Source organism: Pseudophryne corroboree, chromosome 2, assembly GCF_028390025.1.
Source record: "Pseudophryne corroboree isolate aPseCor3 chromosome 2, aPseCor3.hap2, whole genome shotgun sequence".
NCBI classification, from domain to species: domain Eukaryota; kingdom Metazoa; phylum Chordata; class Amphibia; order Anura; family Myobatrachidae; genus Pseudophryne; species Pseudophryne corroboree.
Window position 1 is genome coordinate 947116304 of NC_086445.1, and position 22096 is coordinate 947138399.

Here is a 22096-nt window from a genome sequence, read left to right on the forward strand (position 1 = left end):
TTTTTTTTTATCCCTGTTATATACATGATAGAAAATTATACTTTATAGTAAAACATTTTAAAGGGTCACACTTTTTTCAGATTTGTAACCGACGTGGGCAACTTCTTCATTGGTCCACTTTTCCACTGTTTTTACTGCTTGATACAGTACATCAAACCCAGCTCCTCAGTGAGTGGATGGAAAGCTAGACACCCTTTTAAAAATGTAACATATTTTTTTTTTTTTTTTAACTATTATTATTATTATTTTATTGTTATTTTTTTTAAAGCACAATTAGATTATCTACCTATATACAGTGGTTAATTGAAGTGCATATTTGACATAAGTACATAGGGAACAGAGAGGAGAGAGAGCCCAGCTTGTGAGAACACAATCTAGCAGAAATACAGTCTATACTGGTTGATGCTTTATGAACAGTGTATAAGTCTCTTGAGCAGAGCTATCAACTTTCCAGACTGACTGTCACACTATCAATCTTCAGTGAGTACTGATGGAGCTCGTGATGCTGTGTTTTTTTCTTTTCTTCTAATTTATTGGATTTATGCAGGAATTGATGCGTTGCTAGTCTGTGTGAAACATTGCTGATACATGTTCTACCATCGTGTCATGATATCAGAGCAATGCCATAAAAACAGTATGTTGCTAGTCATAGATGAGCAATGGTTTTTACGTGCACGTTTTTCGTTCCTGTGAGCTTTATAAACTGCGGAACAAAAACAAGAAAACCAATTAATGTAAATCTTAGGCAGCCAGAATGTGCTGTATATATCTTTGTGATTTCTATGTGAGAGATAAATCAGGAAAGAAGTCCCAGTGAGTCTGTTTATTCAGCTGCGGATACTGTATGTGAAATAACGGCAATGCAGCTTGAGGTCGTACCTTAATCATTCTGTGCAGTTATAGATATACAGTACATCTTGTATACTGTATATGTACACTGTACTACATATATATATATATATATATACACACACACACATACACACACCATAGAAATAATATGATTATTTTTATATTCGCAAACTTTTCGATCATGTATATACCCCCATCCCCATAAAAAGTGTCATTAAAAAAACCCCAGTCTATTTCTGCCAGTGTTTCTGTGTGTACAGTTTATTTCTGCCCGTATTTCTGTGTGGACAGTCCTTTTCTGCCCGTGTTTCTGTGTGGACAGTCCATTTCTGCCCGTGTTTCTGTGTGGACAGTCCATTTCTGCCCATGTTTGTGTGGATAGTCCATTTCTGTCCGTGTTTCTTTGTGGGCAGTTCTTTTCTGCCTGTGTTTCCATGGGGTTAGGCTGGGTCCTTTAGTTTCCTTCAACTGTCTAAAAACATACTGGAAGGTAGAGGTTAAAGCCAAAACGGGGCGGAACTGCGTTCCGTCAGTCCATTTGGCGCCGGAACGCAGTCCCGCCTCCTTCGGCTCACCTAACCCAGGGAGAAGTCGGGCGCCCACTGAGATTTTGTTACCAGCGGGCGCCCGGCTTCTTCCTCTCAGTTGCCGCCGGACGCCGGAGCTCACTCCTGAGACTTCTAATAGAATAGGTAGCTCACTCCTGAGCTCCAGCTTCCGGCTCAATAGAATTAGAAGTCATGACGTCTCTCCCATAGATCCGAAGAGCGGATGGCCAGGTGGAGGGCAGCAGCGGACTGGAAGCAGGAGCGGGGCTGGTGAGTATAGTGTTTTTTTGGGGGGGTTTTGTATGTGTGTAAGCAGCGCTACTAGGGGGCACATCTGCTGGGGTCACAATTGCTGGGGTCACAACTACTGGGGGGCACATCTACTGGGGGGCACATCTACTGGGGGGCACATCTACTGGGTGCATAACTTCTGACTGGGTGCATAACTACAGGGGGCATATCTGCTGGGGGCACATCTACTGGGGTCACATCTACTGGGGTCACATCTACTGTGGGCATATCTACTGGTTGCATAACTACAGGGGGTATATCTACTGACTGGGGGCATATCTACTGACTGGGGGCATAACTACTGGGGGCAAATCTACTGGGGCATAACTACAGGGGGCATATCTACTGGGGGCATATCTACTGACTGGGGGCATAACTACAGGGAGCATTACTACTGGGAGCAACACTACATGGGGCATTACCACTGGGGGCACTACTGAGAGGGCATTGCATAGGGGGCACTTTATAAGGGGCATCACTCCTGGGGACATAAGGGGCACTACTACTGAGGGCATTGTATAAGGGGCACTATTGCTGTGAGCATTATGTGTATTTGGGGTGCTACTACTGCGGGCTTTGTGTATAAGAGGCACTAATGTGTGGTGTAATGTTAATAAGATAGTGCTACCGTGCGGCATAATTTGAATTGGAGATACTATTGGGTGACCACGCCCCTTTTATTGTGGCGCGCGCAATCCCTTTATTTCACGGCCGTGGTGGAGGGGGGAGGTGAGTACCACCACCTCTCTAGGACCACTGTAAGCACTGCTGGAAGGTCAATTGGCTTCTGACTAATATAACGTGTGTGTGTGTGTGTGTGTGTGTGTGTGTGTGTGTGTGTGTGTGTGTGTGTGTGTGTGTGTGTGTGTGAATAATAACCTAGCCTATTTTTCCTAGGGGCCGGGAGAAAATGACCTCTCTAAACAGGGGCTGGACAGATAAGCATACAGTATGTTATAAATAAGTTCTTCTGGCTTTTCCCCATACTCCGTTAATTACACAGAGAACAAAAATGAAAGTGCACTGCTATATGAATGATTCACCAAGTGCCAAAGGGTATGTAGTCAAACGTCGATATTTAGAATGTCAACATGGTCTGAATTTCGACATTTAGAATACCAACACAGGGGGTATCCAATTAGCCACGTTAAGGCGGTTTCACAATAATAACAGGACATTTTATTGCACTTGGGATAACTCTGTATCCAATTAGCTGCGAAAAGTTATTGACGAGAAGTCTCAATAGGGTTTATCACAAATTTCTCTTCACCATCTCTGAGCAGTTGATAAGTAGCGCAAAAGGTAAAAATATGGGGATTTGGTTTAGGACCCCTGGTACACCCCCGTGAATTACTAATTAAGCACTTGGATGTTTTTGATTATTTTTAATTGGCCAATAATGACATGTCATTTTTGGGGTAAAAAAAATGCAAAGTGATGGAAATTGGGGTACAAGGTATGGGACTGGTATATTGGGGTGCTTTATGAGTGGCACAAGTGTTTTTAGACTTGCAGGTGAGAGTAATCGGTCTGTTTCCACTTATTTTTAATAGTCCCCTAAAATGACCCAAATATATACTAATACCCATTTTTACCCCAAATTTAATGAGAACACTTATTTCCAATTTGCCCCAGTAATTGTCCCGCCGGGGGCCAGCTAATTAGCCCTGATTAGCCCTGATAAGATGGCTTATTGGGGATTTTGTTTCACCTGCCTCAGGTGAAGCAGAATCCCCGGAAACAGCCCCGTTTTTGGACGAAAACAGGGCTGTTTCACACGAAGACACACAGGTTTCACTGAACCTGTGTGTTGTCAGGAGGAGGGTTTCTCGCCTGTAAATTAGAGATGTGCACTTGAAATTTTTCGGGTTTTGTGTTTTGGTTTTGGGTTCGGTTCCGCGGCCGTGTTTTGGGTTCGACCGCGTTTTGGCAAAACCTCACCAAATTTTTTTTGTCGGATTCGGGTGTGTTTTGGATTCGGGTGTTTTTTTCAAAAAACCCTAAAAAACAGCTTAAATCATAGAATTTGGGGGTCGTTTTGATCCCAAAGTATTATTAACCTCAAAAACCATAATTTCCACTCATTTTCAGTCTATTCTGAACACCTCACACCTCACAATATTATTTTTAGTCCTAAAATTTGCACCGAGGTCGCTGGATGACTAAGCTAAGCGACCCTAGTGGCCGACACAAACACCTGGCCCATCTAGGAGCGGCACTGCAGTGTCACGCAGGATGGCCCTTCCAAAAAACACTCCCCAAACAGCACATGACGCAAAGAAGAAAAAAAGAGGCGCAATGAGGTAGCTGTGTGAGTAAGCTAAGCGACCCTAGTGGCCGACACAAACACCTGGCCCATCTAGGAGTGGCACTGCAGTGTCACGCAGGATGGCCCTTCCAAAAAACACTCCCCAAACAGCACATGACGCAAAGAAGAAAAAAAGAGGCGCAATGAGGTAGCTGTGTGAGTAAGCTAAGCGACCCTAGTGGCCGACACAAACACCTGGCCCATCTAGGAGTGGCACTGCAGTGTCACGCAGGATGGCCCTTCCAAAAAACACTCCCCAAACAGCACATGACGCAAAGAAAAATGAAAGAAAAAAAGAGGTGCAAGATGGAATTGTCCTTGGGCCCTCCCACTCACCCTTATGTTGTATAAACAGGACATGCACACTTTAACCAACCCATCATTTCAGTGACAGGGTCTGCCACACGACTGACTGAAATGACGGGTTGGTTTGGACCCCCACCGAAAAAGAAGCAATTAATCTCTCCTTGCACAAACTGGCTCTACAGAGGCAAGATGTCCACCTCATCATCATCCTCCGATATATCACCGTGTACATCCCGCTCCTCACAGATTATCAATTCGTCCCCACTGGAATCCACCATCTCAGCTCCCTGTGTACTTTGTGGAGGCAATTGCTGCTGGTCAATGTCTCCACGGAGGAATTGATTATAATTCATTTTAATGAACATCATCTTCTCCACATTTTCTGGAAGTAACCTCGTACGCCGATTGCTGACAAGGTGAGCGGCGGCACTAAACACTCTTTCGGAGTACACACTTGTGGGAGGGCAACTTAGGTAGAATAAAGCCAGTTTGTGCAAGGGCCTCCAAATTGCCTCTTTTTCCTGCCAGTATAAGTACGGACTGTCTGACGTGCCTACTTGGATGCGGTCACTCATATAATCCTCCACCATTCTTTCAATGGGGAGAGAATCATATGCAGTGACAGTAGACGACATGTCCGTAATCGTTGTCAGGTCCTTCAGTCCGGACCAGATGTCAGCATCAGCAGTCGCTCCAGACTGCCCTGCATCACCGCCAGCGGGTGGGCTCGGAATTCTGAGCCTTTTCCTCGCACCCCCAGTTGCGGGAGAATGTGAAGGAGGAGATGTTGACAAGTCGCGTTCCGCTTGACTTGACAATTTTGTCACCAGCAGGTCTTTGAACCCCAGCAGACTTGTGTGTGCCGGAAAGAGAGATCCAAGGTAGGTTTTAAATCTAGGATCGAGCACGGTGGCCAAAATGTAGTGCTCTGATTTCAACAGATTGACCACCCGTGAATCCTTGTTAAGCGAATTAAGGGCTCCATCCACAAGTCCCACATGCCTAGCGGAATCGCTCCCTTTTAGCTCCTCCTTCAATGCCTCCAGCTTCTTCTGCAAAAGCCTGATGAGGGGAATGACCTGACTCAGGCTGGCAGAGTCTGAACTGACTTCACGTGTGGCAAGTTCAAAAGGTTGCAGAACCTTGCACAACGTTGAAATCATTCTCCACTGCGCTTGAGACAGGTACATTCCACCTCCTATATCGTGCTCAATTGTATAGGCTTGAATGGCCTTTTGCTGCTCCTCCAACCTCTGAAGCATATATAGGGTTGAATTCCACCTCGTTACTTCTTGCTTCAGATGATGGCAGGGCAGGTTCAGGCGTTTTTGGTGGTGCTCCAGTCTTCTGTACGTGGTGCCTGTACGCCGAAAGTGTCCCGCAATTCTTTTGGCCACCGACACCATCTCTTGCACGTCCCTGTCGTTTTTTTAAAAATTCTGCACCACCAAATTCAAGGTATGTGCAAAACATGGGACGTGCTGGAATTTGCCCATATTTAATGCACACACAATATTGCTGGCGTTGTCCGATGCCACAAATCCACAGGAGAGTCCAATTGGGGTAAGCCATTCCGCGATGATCTTCCTCAGTTGCCGTAAGAGGTTTTCAGCTGTGTGCGTATTCTGGAAACCGGTGATACAAAGCGTAGCCTGCCTAGGAAAGAGTTGGCGTTTGCGAGATGCTTCTACTGGTGCCGCCGCTGCTGTTCTTGCGGCGGGAGTCCATACATCTACCCAGTGGGCTGTCACAGTCATATAGTCCTGACCCTGCCCTGCTCCACTTGTCCACATGTCCGTGGTTAAGTGGACATTAGGTACAGCTGCATTTTTTAGGACACTGGTGAGTCTTTTTCTGACGTCCGTGTACATTCTCGGTATCGCCTGCCTAGAGAAGTGGAACCTAGATGGTATTTGGTAACGGGGGCACACTACCTTAAGAAATTGTCTAGTTCCCTGTGAACTAACGGCGGATACCGGACGCACGTCTAACACCAACATAGTTGTCAAGGCCTCAGTTATCCGCTTTGCAACAGGATGACTGCTGTGATATTTCATCTTCCTCGCAAAGGACTGTTGGACAGTCAATTGCTTGGTGGAAGTAGTAAAAGTGGGCTTACGACTTCCCCTCTGGGATGACCATCGACTCCCAGCAGCAACAGCAGCAGCGCCAGCAGCAGTAGGCGTTACACGCAAGGATGCATCGGAGGAATCCCAGGCAGGAGAGGACTCGTCAGAATTGCCAGTGACATGGCCTGCAGGACTATTGGCATTCCTGGGGAAGGAGGAAATTGACACTGAGGGAGTTGGTGGGGTGGTTTGCGTGAGCTTGGTTACAAGAGGAAGGGATTTATTGGTCAGTGGACTGCTTCCGCTGTCGCCCAAAGTTTTTGAACTTGTCACTGACTTATTATGAATGCGCTGCAGGCGACGTATAAGGGAGGATGTTCCGAGGTGGTTAACGTCCTTACCCCTACTTATTACAGCTTGACAAAGGCAACACACGGCTTGACAAATGTTGTCCGCATTTCTGTTGAAATACTTCCACACCGAAGAGCTGATTTTTTTGGTATTTTCACCAGGCATGTCAACGGCCATATTCCTCCCACGGACAACAGGTGTCTCCCCGGGTGCCTGACTTAAACAAACCACCTCACCATCAGAATCCTCCTGGTCAATTTCCTCCCCAGCGCCAGCAACACCCATATCCTCCTCATCCTGGTGTACTTCAACACTGACATCTTCAATCTGACTATCAGGAACTGGACTGCGGGTGCTTCTTCCAGCACTTGCAGGGGGCGTGCAAATGGTGGAAGGCGCATGCTCTTCACGTCCAGTGTTGGGAAGGTCAGGCATCGCAACCGACACAATTGGACTCTCCTTGTGGATTTGGGATTTCGAAGAACGCACACTTCTTTGCGGTGCTTTTGCCAGCTTGAGTCTTTTCATTTTTCTAGCGAGAGGCTGAGTGCTTCCATCCTCATGTGAAGCTGAACCACTAGCCATGAACATAGGCCAGGGCCTCAGCCGTTCCTTGCCACTCCGTGTGGTAAATGGCATATTGGCAAGTTTACGCTTCTCCTCCGACAATTTTATTTTAGATTTTTGAGTCCTTTTTTTACTGATATTTGGTGTTTTGGATTTTACATGCTTTGTACTATGACATTGGGCATCGGCCTTGGCAGACGACGTTGCTGGCATTTCATCGTCTCGGCCATGACTAGTGGCAGCAGCTTCAGCACGAGGTGGAAGTCGATCTTGATCTTTCCCTAATTTTGGAACCTCAACATTTTTGTTCTCCATATTTTAATAGGCACAACTAAAAGGCACCTCAGGTAAACAATGGAGATGGATGGATACTAGTATACTTATGGATGGACGAGCGACTGTCGACACAGAGGTAGCTACAGCCGTGGACTACCGTACTGTGTCTGCTGCTAATATAGACTGGATGATAATGAGATAAAATTAAAATAATAAGAATTTACTTACCGATAATTCTATTTCTCGGAGTCCGTAGTGGATGCTGGGGTTCCTGAAAGGACCATGGGGAATAGCGGCTCCGCAGGAGACAGGGCACAAAAGTAAAGCTTTTACAGGTCAGGTGGTGTGTACTGGCTCCTCCCCCTATGACCCTCCTCCAGACTCCAGTTAGGTACTGTGCCCGGACGAGCGTACACAATAAGGGAGGATTTTGAATCCCGGGTAAGACTCATACCAGCCACACCAATCACACCGTACAACTTGTGATCTAAACCCAGTTAACAGTATGATAACAGAGGAGCCTCTGAAAGATGGCTTCCTAAACAATAACCCGAATTAGTTAACAATAACTATGTACAAGTATTGCAGATAATCCGCACTTGGGATGGGCGCCCAGCATCCACTACGGACTCCGAGAAATAGAATTATCGGTAAGTAAATTCTTATTTTCTCTATCGTCCTAAGTGGATGCTGGGGTTCCTGAAAGGACCATGGGGATTATACCAAAGCTCCCAAACGGGCGGGAGAGTGCGGATGACTCTGCAGCACCGAATGAGAGAACTCCAGGTCCTCCTTTGCCAGGGTATCAAATTTGTAAAAATTTACAAACGTGTTCTCCCCTGACCACGTAGCTGCTCGGCAGAGTTGTAATGCCGAGACCCCTCGGGCAGCCGCCCAAGATGAGCCCACCTTCCTTGCGGAATGGGCCTTAACAGATTTAGGCTGTGGCAGGCCTGCCACAGAATGTACAAGTTGAATTTTGTTACAAAACCAACGAGCAATCGACTGCTTAGAAGCAGGTGCACCCAACTTGTTGGGTGCATACAGTATAAACAGCGAGTCAGATTTTCTGACTCCAGCCGTCCTTTAAATGTATATTTTTAAGGCTCTGACAACGTCCAACAACTTGGAGTCCTTCAAGTCGTCTGTAGCCGCAGGCACTACAATAGGCTGGTTCAGGTGAAACGCTGATACCACCTTAGGGAGAAAATGCGGACGCGTCCGCAGCTCTGCCCTATGTCGAATGGAAAATTAAATAAGGGCTTTTATAAGACAAAGCCGCCAGTTCAGATACTCTCCCGGCCGAAGCCAGGGCCAGTAACATAGTCACTTTCCATGTGAGATATTTCAAATCCACATTCTTTAGTGGTTCAAACCAATTGGATTTGAGGAAATCTAAAACTACATTTAGATCCCACGGTGCCACCTTAGGCACCACAGGAGGCTGTATATGCAGTACTCCTTTGATAAAAATCTGGACCTCAGGGACTGAGGCCAATTCTTTGTGGAAGAATATTGATAGGGCCGAAATTTGAACCTTAATAGATCCCAATTTGAGACCCATAGACAATCCTGATTGCAGGAAATGTAGGAAAACGACCCAGTTGAAATTCCTCCATCGGAGCACTCCGCTGCTCGCACCACGCAACATATTGTCGCCAAATACGGCGATAATGCTTCGCGGTGACTTCCTTCCTTGCCTTTATCAAGGTAGGAATGACTTCTTCTGGAATGCCTTTTCCTTTTAGGATCTGGCATTCAACGCCATGCCGTCAAACGCAGCAGCGGGAAGTCTTGAAAAAGACAAGGACCCTGCTGAAACAGGTCCCTTCTCAGAAGTAGAGGCCACGGATCGTCCGTGACCATCTCTTGAAGTTCCGGGTACCAAGTCCTTCTTGGCCAATCCGGAGCCACTAGTCTTACTCCTCTTTGCCGTATAATCCTCAATACCTTTGGTATGAGAGGCAGAGGAGGAAACACATATACCGACTGGTACACCCAAGGTGTTACCAGCGCGTCCACAGCTATTGCCTGCGGATCTCTTGACCTGGCGCAATACCTGTCCAGTGTTTTGTTGAGGCGAGATGCCATCATGTCCACCATTGGTTTTACCCAACGGTTTAATAGCATGTGGAAAACTTCTGGATGAAGTCCCCACTCTCCCGGGTGAAGGTCGTGTCTGCTGAGGAAGTCTGCTTCCCAGTTGTCCACGCCCGGGATGAATACTGCTGACAGTGCTATCACGTGATTCTCCGCCCAGCGAAGGATCCTGGCAGCTTCTGCCATTGCCCTCCTGCTTCTTGTGCCGCCCTGTCTGTTTACATGGGCGACTGCCGTGATGTTGTCCGACTGGATCAACACCGGTCTTCCTTGAAGCAGAGGTTCCGCCTGGCTTAGAGCATTGTAGATTGCTCTTAGTTCCAGAATGCTTATGTGAAGAGACTTTTTCAGGCTCGACCACACTCCCTGGAAATTTCTTCCCTGTGTGACTGCTCCCCAGCCTCTCAGGCTGGCATCCGTGGTCACCAGGATCCAATCCTGCCTGCCGAATCTGCGGCCCTCCAATAGATGAGCCTCCTGCAACCACCACAGAAGGGATACCCTTGTCCTCGGCGACAGGGTTATCCGCAGGTGCATCTGAAGATGCGACCCTGACCATTTGTCCAACAGATCCCTTTGCATGGAATCTGCCGAAAGGGATTGCTTCGTAAGAAGCTACCATTTTTTCCCAGGACTCTTGTGCATTGATGTACAGACACCTTTCCTGGTTTTAGGAGGTTCCTGACCAGGTCAGATAACTCCTTGGCTTTTTCTTCGGGAAGAAAAACCTTTTTCTGAACTGTGTCCAGAATCATCCCCAGGAACAGCAGACGAGTTGTCGGCATTAATTGGGATTTTGGAATATTCAGAATCCATCCGTGCTGCTTTAGCACCTCTTGAGATAGTGCTAAACCCATCTCTAGCTGTTCTCTGGACCTTGCCCTTATTAGGAGATCGTCCAAGTATGGGATAATTAATACGCCTTTTCTTCGAAGAAGAAATATTATCTCGGCCATTACCTTTGTAAAGACCCGAGGTGCCGTGGACAAACCAAACGGCAGCGTCTGAAACTGATAGTGACAGTTTTGTACAACGAACCTGAGGTACCCCTGGTGTGAGGGGTAATTGGAACGTGGAGATACGCATCCTTGATGTCCAAGGATACCATAAAGTCCCCTTCTTCCAGGTTCGCTATCACTGCTCTGAGTGACTCCATCTTGAACTTGAACTTCTTTATGTATAGGTTCAAGGACTTCAGATTTAGAATAGGCCTTACCGAGCCATCCGGCTTCGGTACCACAAATAGAGTGGAATAATACCCCTTCCCTTGTTGTAGAAGAGGTACCTTGACTATCACCTGCTGAGAATACAGCTTGTGAATGGCTTCCAAAACCGTCTCCCTTTCTGAGGGGGACGTTGGTAAAGCAGACTTCAGGAAACGGCGAGGTGGCTCTGTCTCTAATTTCAACCTGTACCCCTGAGATATTATCTGCAGGATCCAGGGATTTACCTGCGAGTGAGCCCACTGCGCGCTGTAATTTTTGAGACGACCGCCTACCGCCCCCGAGTCCGCTTGCGAAGCCCCAGCGTCATGCTGAGGCTTTTGTAGAAGCCGGGGAGGGCTTCTGTTCCTGGGAAGGAGCTGCCTGTTGCTGTCTCTTCCCTCGTCCTCTGCCTCGTGGCAGATATGAATAGCCCTTTGCTCTCTTATTTTTAAAGGAACGAAAGGGCTGCGGTTGAAAGGTCGGTGCCTTTTTCTGTTGGGGAGTGACTTGAGGTAGAAAGGTGGATTTCCCGGCCGTAGCCGTGGCCACCAAATCCGATAGACCGACCTCAAATAACTCCTCTACGCATCGCCTGTCCACTGTCGTGTCCATAAAGCTCTTCTGGCCGAAATGGACATAGCACTTACCCGTGATGCCAGTGTGCAGATATCTCTCTGTGCATCACGCATATAAAGAAATGCATCCTTTATTTGTTCTAACGACAGTAAAATATTGTCCCTGTCCAGGGTATCAATATTTTCGATCAGGGACTCTGACCAAACTACCCCAGCACTGCACATCCAGGCAGTCGCAATAGCTGGTCGTAGTATAACACCTGCATGTGTGTATATACCTTTTTGGATATTTTCCATCCTCCTATCTGATGGATCTTTAAGTGCGTCCGTCTCAGGAGAGGGTAACGCCACTTGTTTTGATAAGCGTGTTAGCGCTTTGTCCACCCTAGGAGGTGTTTCCCAGCGCTCCCTAACCTCTGGCGGGAAAGGGTATAAAGCCAATAACTTCTTTGAAATTAGCAGTTTTTTATCGGGGCACCCCACGCTTCATCACACACGTCATTTAATTCTTCTGATTCGGTAAAAACTACTGGTAGTTTTTTCACACCCCACATAATACCCTGTTTAGTGGTACCTGTAGTATCAGCTAAATGTAACATCTCCTTTATTGCCAAAATCATATAACGTGTGGCCCTACTGGAAAATACGGTTGATTCGTCACCTTCACCACCGGAATCAGTGCCTGTGTCTGGGTCTGTGTCGACCGACTGAGGCAAGGGACGTTTTACAGCCCCTGACGGTGTTTGAGGCGCCTGGACAGACACTAATTGAGTGTCCGGCCGCCTCATGTCGGCAAACGACTGCTTAAGCGAGTTGACGCTATCCCGTAATTCCACAAATAAAGGCATCCATTCTGGTGTCGACCCCCTAGGAGGTGACATCCTCATATTTGGCAATTGCTCCGCCTCCACACCAATAACGTCCTCATACATGTCGACACACACGTACCGACACACAGCAGACACACAGGGAATGCTCTATACGAAGACAGGACCCACTAGCCCTTTGGGGAGACAGAGGGAGAGTCTGCCAGCACACACCAAAAAACGCTATATATGACAGGGATAGCCTTATGATTAAGTGCTCCCTTATAGCTGCTTTTATATTAATATATTGCCATTTATTCTGCCCCCCCTCTCTGTTATACCCTGTTTCTGTAGTGCAGTGCAGGGGAGAGACCTGGGAGCCTTCCTGACCAGCGGAGCTGTGACAGAAAATGGCGCCGTGTGCTGAGGAGATAGGCCCCGCCCCTTTTTCGGCGGGCTCGTCTCCCGCTATTTAGTACATTTAGGCAGGGGTAAATATCTCCATATAGCCTCTGGGGCTATATGTGAGGTATTTTTAGCCTTTTTAAAGGTTTTCATTTGCCTCCCAGGGCGCCCCCCCCCAGCGCCCTGCACCCTCAGTGACTGCCGTGTGAAGTGTGCTGAGAGGAAAATGGCGCACAGCTGCAGTGCTGTGCGCTACCTTAAGAAGACTGCAGGAGTCTTCAGCCGCCGATTCTGGACCTCTTCTTGCTTCAGCATCTGTGAGGGGGCCGGCGGCGTGGCTCCGGTGACCATCCAGGCTGTACCTGTGATCGTCCCTCTGGAGCTTCATGTCCAGTAGCCAAGAAGCCAATCCATCCTGCACGCAGGTGAGTTCACTTCTTCTCCCCTCTGTCCCTCGTTGCAGTGATCCTGTTGCCAGCAGGAATCACTGTAAAATAAAAAACCTAAGCTAAACTCTCTAAGCAGCTCTTTATGAGAGCCACCTAGAATTGCACCCTTCTCGGCCGGGCACAAAAATCTAACTGGAGTCTGGAGGAGGGTCATAGGGGGAGGAGCCAGTACACACCACCTGACCTGTAAAAGCTTTACTTTTGTGCCCTGTCTCCTGCGGAGCCGCTATTCCCCATGGTCCTTTCAGGAACCCCAGCATCCACTTAGGACGATAGAGAAATATATATATATCACACTAGTACTGCAGCCGGACAGGTATATATTATGTAATGACGGACCTGCTGGACACTGTCTGTCAGACTCAGCACTGCAGACTCCTAAAGTAAGCTACTAGTATCAAGAAGATAGAAAAAAAAAAAAAACCACGGGTAGGTGGTATACAATTATGGATGGACGAGCGACTGCCGACACAGAGGTAGCTACAGCCGTGGACTACCGTACTGTGTCTGCTGCTAATATAGACTGGATGATAATGAGATAAAATTAAAATATATATATATATATATATATATATATATATATATATATCACACTAGTACTGCAGCCGGACAGGTATATATTATGTAATGACGGACCTGCTGGACACTGTCTGCAGAATGCGTTTATAAAAACACCACACGACGAGTGTTTAACTTTTTCAGGCAGACAATCACAATATACTGGTGGTCAGCAGACAATCACAATACTGGTGGTCAGTGGTCACTGGTCAGTCACACTGGCAGTGGCACTCTGGCAGCAAAAGTGTGCACTGTACTTAAAATATGTACTCCTGCTATAACTGCTCCCCAGTCTCCCCCACAATTAAGCTGTGTGAGCAGTGAGCACTCAGCACAGTCAGATAATGATATACAGTATATGATGCAGCACACTGGGCTGAGCACAGATATGGTATGTGTGACTGTGTCACACTGTGTATCGTTTTTTTTCAGGCAGAGAACGGATTAATTAAACTGGTGGCACTGGTCACTGGTCACACTATCAGCAGCAAGTAGTGCTCCTCCTATATGCTCCCCAAAATTTGTGTCTCTCTCTAGTACTAGTCACTCTAAACGGAGAGGACGCCAGCCACGTCCTCTCCCTATCAATCTCAATGCACGTGTGAAAATGGCGGCGACGCGCGGCTCCTTATATAGAATCCGAGTCTCGCGATAGAATCCGAGCCTCGCGAGAATCCGACAGCGGGATGATGACGTTCGGGCGCGCTCGGGTTAACCGAGCAAGGCGGGAAGATCCGAGTCGCTCGGCCCCGTGTAAAAAAAACTGAAGTTCGGGCGGGTTCGGATTCCGAGGAACCGAACCCGCTCATCTCTACTGTAAATAATAAATAAAATCGGTGAAACATCGGAAAAAAGTGACCCATTGTTTTACCGGGAATAATTGGATATCCCCCAAAATGCATTCTATAATTTTTTCATTTTTTTATTTAAAAAATGCATATAACAGAATTTGACCCAATTTAATTACACCAAATAGTTTTATTATGGCCACTCATGCCCCTTTCGCACTGCCAAAAATAATCTGAGTTATTACATGTGAACATGCGTCAACCCGTGTTTTGGGATGCAGTCAAGATGCCGCCGGCCGGAATCCCGGCGGTCGAAATACCGACGCCGTAATCCCGACCACCACAATCCCGACATATTCTCCCTCCGTGGGTGTCCACGACACCCATAGAGGGAGAATATAATAGTGTGCCGAGCGTAGCGAAGCACCGCGCCCGCAGTGTGGCGAGCGAAGCGAGCCCGCAAGGGGCTGCATTCCGATCGCCACCCCTGTCGGGATTGCGTGGTCGGGATTCCGGCGTCGGTATTTCGACCGCTGGGATTCCGGCCGGCGGCATTTAGTACTGATCCCAGTCAGGGCCGGTTCTAAGACTTGTGGCGCCCCGGGCAAAATATGGGGGCGTGGCTTCAATTGGGGGCGTGGTCACGACGCTGCAAGAAAATAATAAGATTTTACTTACCGATAAATCTATTTCTCGGAGTCCGTAGTGGATGCTGGGGTTCCTGAAAGGACCATGGGGAATAGCGGCTCCGCAGGAGACAGGGCACAAAAAGTAAAGCTTTTTCCGATCAGGTGGTGTGCACTGGCTCCTCCCCCTATGACCCTCCTCCAGACTCCAGTTAGGTACTGTGCCCGGACGAGCGTACACAATAAGGGAGGATTTTGAATCCCGGGTAAGACTCATACCAGCCACACCAATCACACCGTACAACTTGTGATCTAAACCCAGTTAACAGTATGATAACAGCGGAGCCTCTGAAAGATGGCTTCCTTCAACAATAACCCGAATTAGTTAACAATAACTATGTACAATTTATGCAGATAATCCGCACTTGGGATGGGCGCCCAGCATCCACTACGGACTCCGAGAAATAGATTTATCGGTAAGTAAAATCTTATTTTCTCTATCGTCCTAGTGGATGCTGGGGTTCCTGAAAGGACCATGGGGATTATACCAAAGCTCCCAAACGGGCGGGAGAGTGCGGATGACTCTGCAGCACCGAATGAGAGAACTCCAGGTCCTCCTTAGCCAGAGTATCAAATTTGTAAAATTTTACAAACGTGTTCTCCCCTGACCACGTAGCTGCTCGGCAAAGTTGTAATGCCGAGACCCCTCGGGCAGCCGCCCAAGATGAGCCCACCTTTCTTGTGGAGTGGGCCTTTACAGATTTAGGCTGTGGCAGGCCTGCCACAGAATGTGCAAGTTGGATTGTGCTACAGATCCAACGAGCAATCGTCTGCTTAGACGCCGGAGCACCCATCTTGTTGGGTGCATACAATATAAACAACGAGTCAGATTTTCTGACTCCAGCTGTCCTTGCAATATATATTTTTAATGCTCTGACAACGTCCAGTAACTTGGAGTCCTCCAAGTCACTTGTAGCCGCAGGCACTACAATAGGCTGGTTCAGATGAAATGCTGACACCACCTTAGGGAGAAAATGCGGACGAGTCCGCAGTTCTGCCCTGTCCGAATGGAAAATCAGATATGGGCTTTTGTAAGATAAAGCTGCCAATTCTGACACTCTCCTGGCAGAAGCCAGGGCTAGAAGCATGGTCACTTTCCATGTGAGATATTTCAAATCCACCTTTTTTAGTGGTTCAAACCAATGAGATTTTAGGAAATCCAAAACCACATTGAGATCCCACGGTGCCACTGGAGGCACCACAGGAGGCTGTATATGCAGCACTCCCTTAACAAAGGTCTGGACTTCAGGGACTGAAGCCAATTCTTTTTGAAAGAAAATCGACAGGGCCGAAATTTGAACCTTAATAGATCCCAATTTGAGACCCATTGACAATCCTGATTGCAGGAAATGTAGGAATCGACCCAGTTGAAATTCCTCCGTCGGAGCACTCCGATCTTCGCACCACGCAACATATTTTCGCCAAATTCGGTGATAATGTTGCACGGTTACTTCCTTCCTTGCTTTAATCAAAGTAGGAATGACTTCTTCCGGCATGCCTTTTTCCTTTAGGATCCGGCGTTCAACCGCCATGCCGTCAAACGCAGCCGCGGTAAGTCTTGAAACAGACAGGGACCCTGCTGAAGCAAGTCCCTCCTTAGAGGTAGAGGCCACGGATCTTCCGTGATCATCTCTTGAAGTTCCGGGTACCAAGTCCTTCTTGGCCAATCCGGAACCACTAGTATCGTTCTTACGCCTCTTTGCCGTATAATTCTCAATACTTTTGGTATGAGAGGCAGAGGAGGAAACACATACACCGACTGGTACACCCAAGGCGTTACCAGCGCGTCCACAGCTATTGCCTGCGGATCTCTTGACCTGGCGCAATACCTGTCCAGTTTTTTGTTGAGGCGAGACGCCATCATGTCCACCATTGGTCTTTCCCAACGGGTTACCAGCATGTGGAAGACTTCTGGATGAAGTCCCCACTCTCCCGGGTGAAGATCGTGTCTGCTGAGGAAGTCTGCTTCCCAGTTGTCCACTCCCGGGATGAACACTGCTGACAGTGCTATCACATGATTCTCTGCCCAGCGAAGAATCCTTGCAGCTTCTGCCATTGCACTCCTGCTTCTTGTGCCGCCCTGTCTGTTCACATGGGCGACTGCCGTGATGTTGTCCGACTGGATCAACACCGGTTTTCCCTGAAGCAGAGGTTCTGCCTGGCTTAGAGCATCGTATATTGCTCTTAGTTCCAGAATGTTTATGTGAAGAGACGTTTCCAGGCTCGTCCATACTCCCTGGAAGTTTCTTCCTTGTGTGACTGCTCCCCAGCCTCTCAGGCTGGCGTCCGTGGTCACCAGGATCCAATCCTGTATGCCGAATCTGCGGCCCTCCAATAGATGAGCACTCTGCAACCACCACAGAAGAGACACCCTTGTCCTTGGAGACAGGGTTATCCGCAGGTGCATCTGAAGATGCGACCCTGACCATTTGTTCAACAGATCCCTTTGGAAAATTCTCGCGTGGAATCTGCCGAATGGAATTGCTTCGTAAGAAGCCACCATTTTTCCCAGGACTCTTGTGCATTGATGTACAGACACCTTTCCTGGTTTTAGGAGGTTCCTGACAAGCTCGGATAACTCCTTGGCTTTTTCCTCCGGGAGAAAAACCTTTTTCTGAACCGTGTCCAGAATCATCCCTAGGAACAGCAGACGAGTTGTCGGCATTAACTGGGATTTTGGAATATTCAGAATCCACCCGTGCTGTTTTAGCACTTCTTGAGACAGTGCTAATCCCATCTCTAGCTGTTCTCTGGACCTCGCCCTTATTAGGAGATCGTCCAAGTATGGGATAATTAATACGCCTTTTCTTCGAAGAAGAATCATCATCTCGGCCATTACCTTTGTAAAGATCCGAGGTGCCGTGGACAATCCGAACGGCAGCGTCTGAAACTGATAGTGACAGTTTTGTACAACGAACCTGAGGTACCCCTGGTGTGAGGGGTAAATTGGAACGTGGAGATACGCATCCTTGATGTCCAAGGATACCATAAAGTCCCCCTCTTCCAGGTTCGCTATCACTGCTCTGAGTGACTCCATTTTGAACTTGAACTTCTTTATGTACAGGTTCAAGGACTTCAGATTTAGAATAGGCCTTACCGAGCCATCCGGCTTCGGTACCACAAAAAGAGTGGAATAATACCCCTTCCGTTGTTGCAGAAGAGGTACCTTGACTATCACCTGCTGAGAGTACAGCTTGTGAATGGCTTCCAAAACCGTCTCCCTTTCGGAGGGGGACGTTGGTAAAGCAGACTTCAGGAAACGGCGAGGTGGATCTGTCTCTAATTCCAACATGTATCCCTGAGATATTATCTGCAGGATCCAGGGATCTACTTGCGAGTGAGCCCACTGCGCGCTGTAATTTTTGAGACGACCCCCCACCGTCCCCGAGTCCGCTTGAGAAGCCCCAGCGTCATGCTGAGGCTTTTGTAGAAGCCGGGGAGGGCTTCTGATCCTGGGAAGGAGCTGCGTGTTGCTGTCTCTTCCCTCGACCTTTGCCTCGTGGCAGATATGAATAGCCCTTTGCTCTCTTATTTTTAAAGGAACGAAAGGGCTGCGGTTGAAAAGTCGGTGCCTTTTTCTGTTGGGGAGTGACTTGAGGTAGAAAGGTGGATTTCCCGGCTGTAGCCGTGGCCACCAAATCTGATAGACCGACTCCAAATAACTCCTCCCCTTTATACGGCAAAACTTCCATATGCCGTTTTGAATCCGCATCGCCTGTCCACTGTCGCGTCCATAAAGCTCTTCTGGCCGAAATGGACATAGCACTTACCCGTGATGCCAGTGTGCATATATCCCTCTGTGCATCACGCATATAAAGAAATGCATCCTTTATTTGTTCTAACGACAGTAAAATATTGTCCCTGTCCAGGGTATCAATATTTTCAATCAGGGATTCTGACCAAACTACCCCCGCACTGCCCATCCAGGCAGTCGCTACAGCTGGTCGTAGTATAACACCTGCATGTGTGTATATACTTTTTTGGATATTTTCCATCCTCCTATCTGATGGATCTTTAAGTGCGGCCGTCTCAGGAGAGGGTAACGCCACTTGTTTAGATAAGCGTGTTAGCGCCTTGTCCACCCTAGGAGGTGTTTCCCAGCGCTCCCTAACCTCTGGCGGGAAAGGGTATAATGCCAATAATTTCTTTGAAATTATCAGCTTTTTATCAGGGGCAACCCACGCTTCATTACACACGTCATTTAGTTCTTCTGATTCAGGAAAAACTATAGGTAGTTTTTTCATACCCCACATAATACCCTGTTTAGTGGTACCTGTAGTATCAGCTAAATGTAACGCCTCCTTCATTGCCAAAATCATATAACGTGTGGCCCTACTGGAAAATACGGTTGATTCGTCACCGTCACCACTGGAGTCATCGCCTGTGTCTGGGTCTGTGTCGACCGACTGAGGCAAAGGGCGTTTCACAGCCCCTGACGGTGTTTGAGTCGCCTGGACAGGCACTAATTGATTGTCCGGCCGTCTCATGTCGTCAAACGACTGCTTTAGCGTGTTGACACTATCCCGTAGTTCCATAAATAAAGGCATCCATTCTGGTGTCGACTCCCTAGGGGGTGACATCCTCATATTTGGCAATTGCTCCGCCTCCACACCAATATCGTCCTCATACATGTCGACACACACGTACCGACACACAGCAGACACACAGGGAATGCTCCTAACGAAGACAGGACCCACTAGCCCTTTGGGGAGACAGAGGGAGAGTTTGCCAGCACACACCAAAAGCGCTATATATATATCAGGGATAGCCTTATAATAAGTGCTCCCTTATAGCTGCTTTGTTATATCAAAATATCGCCATAAATGTGCCCCCCCCTCTCTGTTTTACCCTGTTTCTGTAGTGCAGTGCAGGGGAGAGACTTGGGAGCCGTCCTGACCAGCGGAGCTGTGAGAGGAAATGGCGCCGTGTGCTGAGGAGATAGGCCCCGCCCCTTTTCCGGCGGGCTCGTCTCCCGCTATTTAGAAAAATTAGGCAGGGGTTAAATATCTCCATATAGCCTCTAGGGCTATATGTGAGGTATTTTTAGCCTTTATAGGTACTCATTTTGCCTCCCAGGGCGCCCCCCTCCCAGCGCCCTGCACCCTCAGTGACTGCCGTGTGAAGTGTGCTGAGAGGAAAATGGCGCACAGCTGCAGTGCTGTGCGCTACCTTTAGAAGACTGCAGGAGTCTTCAGCCGCCGATTCTGGACCTCTTCTGATTTCAGCATCTGCAAGGGGGCCGGCGGCGTGGCTCCGGTGACCATCCAGGCTGTACCTGTGATCGTCCCTCTGGAGCTTGATGTCCAGTAGCCAAGAAACCAATCCATCCTGCACGCAGGTGAGTTGACTCCTTCTCCCCTCAGTCCCTCGCTGCAGTGATCCTGTTGCCAGCAGGAATCACTGTAAAATAAAAAACCTAGCTAAACTTTCTCTAAGCAGCTCTTTAGGAGAGCCACCTAGATTGCACCCTTCTCGGCCGGGCACAAAAATCTAACTGGAGTCTGGAGGAGGGTCATAGGGGGAGGAGCCAGTGCACACCACCTGATCGGAAAAAGCTTTACTTTTTGTGCCCTGTCTCCTGCGGAGCCGCTATTCCCCATGGTCCTTTCAGGAACCCCAGCATCCACTAGGACGATAGAGAAAAATAAATAAATAAAAAGAATACTTACCATCCCCGTTCCTGATCCAGACCCCCTCCGCCGGCGGCACCGCTCTTCTCCCCTCTCTCTTCTCTTCGATCTATGGGAGAGACGTTATTACGTCTCTCCCATAGAACAGCATAGACACTAGAGGTCAATTATGACCCCTAGTGTCTGTGCCACTATGCTGTGCGGTGCGCGATGACGTCATCGCGCATCGCACAGCAAAGGTCCTCTACACGAAGGGAAACTAGACCGTAGCGTCTAGTTTCCCTTCATGGAGAGGACCTTTGCTGTGCGGTGCGCGATGACGTCATCGCGCACCGCACAACTAAGGTCCTCTCAATGAAGGGAAACTAGACGCTACGCGTCTGGTTCCCTTCAAAGCGGGGGGGCACAGCAGGGCACTGCGGGGGGCACAGTGACGGATCTTGCCCTGGTGCGGCGCCCTCCGGATGGCGCCGGCGCCCTCCGGAAGGCGGCGCCCCGGGCAAAAGTACCGCTTGCCCGTGGCAAGAACCGCCACTGATCCCAGTATTTTGTGCAGTGTAAAAGGGGCCAAAGGGAAATAACCTGGATCAAGCCATCCGGTATTTCAACCCAGGTCGCTATGCGGTGTGAATGGGTTTGCTGGGCCGATGAGACCCACTACCCATTCACTATAAAGGAACAAGCGGCACTTGGAAATCATCTGATCTCCAAGTGCCGCCACCGCACGCATCACCGCTGACGCCACCAACACGGCAATATGCATGGCTGGGGACGCCAGTCTGAATGGGCTCTCAAGCAGATCGCACCTGGGAAGCACCTGTGCATAAGTCCTGGGTGCGACCCTCTAAATGCAGTGTGAAGGGGATATAATAGGGGTGTAGTATGGTATGCCAGCGGTCGGGCTCCCGGCGACCAGCATACCGGCGCCGGGAGCCCGACCGCCGGCATACAGACAGTGTGGCGAGCGCAAATGAGCCCCTTGCGGGCTCTCTGCGCTCGCCACGCTATTTTATTCTCCCTCCTGGAGGGTCGTGGACCCCCACGAGGGAGAATAAGTGTCGGTATGCCAGCTGTCGGGATTCCGGCGCCGGTATACTGTGCGCCGGGATCCCGACAGCCGGCATACTGAAAACCACCCGTATAATAGACTTCTATAATGTTTTCCTCAATTAGTTTGCCTTTTTTGGGGGGTACAGGCAGATTTTCCCATTTTCTCCTATATGTATCTCTGGTTTTGCTGAGTACAATTAACATGTAATTCCGTTTTCACCATTTTGGAATAGAATAAGTGCAAAAAAAAAAAAGGAGCATACAGACAGCAATAAG

General features: G+C 48.4%; 1 long non-coding RNA gene across 1 annotated transcript in view; it reads right to left on the reverse strand.

Moving 5' to 3' along the window:
* Positions 1 to 393: 393 nt before the first annotated feature.
* The window catches only part of LOC135050129 (uncharacterized), a 28724-nt gene continuing 7021 nt past the window's right edge, over positions 394 to 22096 (reverse strand). The window contains exon 4 of the long non-coding RNA XR_010241546.1: positions 394 to 703. This is a non-coding gene — a long non-coding RNA (uncharacterized LOC135050129). The remainder of the gene's footprint in view (positions 704 to 22096) is intronic.